Genomic DNA, 4,483 nt, shown 5'->3' with positions numbered 1-4,483 from the left:
CCTCCCCCACATCCCTTAGACATCCCCTCATACCCCCCTTCTTGAGTCAGATGCCTTCTCCTGAAGCTCAGCACTTTCTCCTCTTACTAGGAAGCTGCTGGGCTCTTTTGCCCAGATGCCCTCTGGCTCCTCCGTGCCGTCCTCCCTTCTCATGCCTTTCTCTCCCTCTGTTCCCGTGTCTGTGCTCCCACCCTCTGCTTCTTCCTCACTCCGTTTCTCAGCCTGTCTTAGCTCCTCTCAGTTGCCTAGAGCCTATACTTCCTTGTATACCCTTGCTGTGATCTCTGGCCCTTCCTGGGCCCAAGATCCGCCTTGAACCTGGCCTTGGGTCTTCCCAGACTTCCCTTGGACACTGGCTGCCAAGAAGGGGCTGAGAAGGAGGTCTGCTTTATCACCCAGGCCTCAGCCCTGAGCTCTGAGGGCAGCTGCCAAAGATGGATCTGCACACAGCCTCTGAGCTTACCCACCCACCTGGCAGTGCTGAAAGCCGCCCGTCTTACAGGCGGAGCTGGCCCCACTGCCTGTGCTTCCCACAGCTCTGACTCCCACTCCACTTCTGACTGGGCCCTCCCTGTCCCCTGCTCCCTGTCCGAGCCCTGCCTCTTGCCCATTGGACCTTGGTTCCGCTTCTCCTCTTGGTGCCAGGGGCAGCTTTGCCATTGCCTTGCTTTCTGCTGCCTGGGTATCCCACCCTGGGGTTCTCTGTCTCTGCTCCCAGCCTAGGAGCTCTGCCCTGAGACATCTGTCTCTTCTGATTTCTGGGATGAGGCCAAAGGAGGACCACAGCCTTGAGGTACCTGCCTTCAACTCTTACCCAATTCCCCACTGTCTCTGCTTTCCTCGTTCTATCCCCTTTTTGGCCCCCTCAATCTTAGAGCTCTTTTAACCGCCTCCCACTTTCCTGTAAAGGGGATAATACTAATACTTATAATAATAGCTGCCATTTGTTAAGCTTTACATGTGTCATTTTATTTATCATCCCCGATAAATAGGCCCTATTATTATTTAGCCCCGCTTGGAACGGGGGCAAGGGGGGTAGCACTATATTATGAATGAAAAAATGAGTTCCAGAGAGGGACAGTGAGTTGCCCAAGGTTCCATATAGTGAAGGGATTCCAGTCCCGTCTGTGTGATTGCAAAACTTGGATCCTTTTCACAGTTTTAACAGTGGTTGGGTGACACCTTCATCTCCTTGCTCTGCCATCGTGGACTCTATTACCAGGCTCTCCTGCCCCCCCCCGATTTGAGGAAGAAGCGTTCTTTTCTATCCACCTGTCGTCTAGACCCCATCCCTTCCCTCCTTATATTATTCCCCTGCTTCCTGAAAGAACTTTGCATCGGCCCTTCACTGTCCCCCTGAGCCGGCCCTTCACTGTCCCCCTGAGCCGTTGGGAAGCTGAGAGGTTCCCACCCTGGGGAGAATTGCTGCAGTGGGTGGTGTGTAGGGCGACAGGCTGTGCCTGCCTGGTGAGGATAAGGATTTCACTAGAGTGAGGTTCCTCAGAAGCCACCGTGGGCGTCCTCATCCGCGGTGACTTGAGTTATAGTGCATTTTCTACCCAGACACCTCATTTTGGCTCGGCTCCAATCCTGGAGTTTACTTCCAGCCACAGGCTTTGAACCCGTGTCCTTGACAGGAACTAAGTTCTTTTCCATTTGTCCCGTCTCCATCGGCACCCACTTCACCAGGACCTCCCCTGGCATTGTGTTTGTCCCTCTTCTCCACATCACACTCAAGAAGGGCCGAGGGTCAAGTAGCTGACCCTGGCCCAGTGAGATGCAGATACGACTTCTGTGTTAAAAGCGATTTGCAGAGAGCCTACTGGAAGGTCCTTTACTCGTGGCCACCAAACCAGTTATTCAGGAGGAAAGAGGGCAAACCGGTGCCCATTTCTAGAGATTGCTACTCTTTGTTTGCTTTTCTCTTTCCTTTCCCAAGGCTCTCTTCTCCCTCTTCTACAAAAAAGTCACTACCACAATTGCAAGATAAAGAAATAATCATTTTATCGTGCATCAGACTATTTCATGGGGATGTCACAAAGGCAAGGAGCCTCGTATAAAAATTGGAGGATGGGATGGGGCAGCAGAGGGGCAGCAGCATCCAGAGCCAGGGCCTCTCCAGCCCGAGGCCGCGGAGGACGTCACCTTGGCCTGTGGCAAGATGAGTGGAGAAGGTTTTGGGCTGGACTTGGACCCTCTGGCCAGCTTCCAGAGTGGGCGGGCTGGCAGGCCTGTGCTGGTTCTTCCTCGATCTGGGACAGTTTGGAGGAGGGCGTGCCCAAGGAAGCTCCATTTGCCTGTGGCTGAGGCTCCCTTGGGCGTTTGGGGAGCTGGTGGTGGTGGTGGTGGTAGGGCTGGGCAGAGGTTACACCCTTCAGAACCCCAGCTGTGAGGAGCCCCCTGGCAGGTGAGAAGGTGAAGCCCGTGAATGGGCCCAGACCCTCTCCCTTCTTCCTGGGGGTAGTGCCCATCATACCAGCATTCAGCCTGGACCTCCTGTTCCCCTGGCTCTGGGGAGAGGACTTGGGGATGGGGGAGAGTGGCTCAGCCCTATCTCTGGAAGGGGAGGGGTCCCTGTTGCTCCCTTTGTCAGGGTCTGCCTCTGCCAGTGAGGGATGGTGCTTTCCCATATGGCTGAACAGGCCCGCCAGAGGAGCAGTGAGCCCCGCTGGGCAGCTGTGGGCACACGGTCGGCTCAGCTTTCATCCACATCAGAGCCTGCCCGCCCCAAGATTATCCCCACATTCGAATGTGGCTCCAGCATCTCACTTGGTTTTGGCCTTCTCAGATGGACACTGAGCAGAGAGCTTGGCTGGAGGCCGAGAGTGCTGACCTCTTCGTGAGGGAGCCGACACCAGGAGGCACAAACCACAGGCCTGGAGAGCTGCAGGCCAGAGCCTGCCTTCTGAATCGGGGACTTGGATTCAGACGCCGAACCCTGGAGCCAAGAGCTTGGGTCTGAGAACCTCCAAAGGGGATCCCAGAGCTCAAGACCTCAAACCAGAAGCCTGGAGCCCCAGTGTGGGGGAAGCCTGGAGCCTGGGCTGGCAGCGAGTCCCTCTGGTGGTTGGGAGCCCACCTAGAGGCAGTGGGGTCAGGCCAGGTCTTGCTGTGTGCTTGTCTTGCTCACAGAAGTTTGGACTGGACTCCTGACGGTGTGGCTGCTGTGCAGGGCCAGGCCCGGGCAGCCGGTGCGATCTTGGGGGGGACTCTCCAGTACCGTGGTCCCCAGGGGCAGGGTGCCTCCCCGCTGTCCGCCTTGTCCCTCAGAGCTCTGCCCTCAGGAACTGTGGGGGCTCTCGCTCAGCCTGTGGTCTGTGCCTCCAACCGCCTCGCGGCCCTTTTTCCTCCAGCAGAGCCCCCTCCCCAAGGCTCAGACCTAAGACCTGCGGGTTCTGGGCCTTCAGGTGCAGGAGCCCGGAGGAGCCTTGGCTGGAGGGCTCTGTGGCTCTGCCTCTGCATCTTGCTGCTCTGGGACCCGCGGGGCATTGCCCCCGCTGCTACAAAGTGGGCACGAACATCCCTGTCTTCTCCATCATCCAGTGAGATGGCCCAGTATCGGGCCTAGAACGTAGTATTTACTCAGTAAATTGGGCGCATGAAATGGTTGGGAGAGGGCTTTCTTACACGGCCCTTTCCTGTGTGTGTGTGAGCCATGTCCATTCCTAGTGTCACAGAGAAGCAGCTCTGTGAGGAGGAGGCTCACACGGGGCATCACTGCAGAGACCCCGCTGGGATCGCTGATCCAGGATGGCCGGCTGGACTCCTGCCTGGAAGGGACCAGGGAGTGGGGGTTTCCCTCTCCGAGGGGGAGGCCAGGCAGGCTGGGCTCTAGGGTGGGACTGCAGCTTTCTCTTGCCCTCACCTCACCTGCTCTTCTGCCTGGAAGGTCCCACAGAAGTTGCACCTCCAGCTGCTCATGGAGGGCTGAAATGAGCCCTCTGCCCTTGGCCTGGTATCTGCCCATTCCCTTTCCAGTGGCCTTGAGAGGACAAGGCTACCAGGATGAAGCTGCCAGGGGCCCGTGTGTATGTGTGGGGGCGCAACTTCCAGCAAAATGGCACTGATTTCCCCCACCACAGGGCCACCTCTTTCCCCAGATGGCGATTGGTAGGCACGTGGCTGTAACACGCCTGCTACCCACTTTGAGTCCACAAGTGGAAAGACGGACACAGATAACAGCCGAGTGAGTGGTCAGCAGCAGCCACGCGTGGACAGCCGGAAGTACGAGCAAGGTCCCTTTGGTCAGTGGCAGCCACGGAGGCCCAGGCTTCAGGGAGACCCCAGCTGGTGCCCTTGGGGTCGCCTGCCTGGTTTCGGTAATAAATAACATGAGGACCCAAAAACCAAACCAAAACAAAAAAATATCACCAGTATCTTTTGGGGTGGGTGGTGGGGGACTGTTTAAATTACGGGCCTTCCCCGGGCGCGAGGCGGTGCTGGGTGCGGGCGGGCGGCAGTCACCGGCACGTGCAGCTCCACC

This window comes from Myotis davidii, unplaced genomic scaffold (genome assembly GCF_000327345.1).
Source record: "Myotis davidii unplaced genomic scaffold, ASM32734v1 scaffold149, whole genome shotgun sequence".
In the NCBI taxonomy this organism is placed as follows: Eukaryota; Metazoa; Chordata; class Mammalia; order Chiroptera; family Vespertilionidae; genus Myotis; species Myotis davidii.
Note: the sequence above shows the minus strand (reverse complement) of the source record.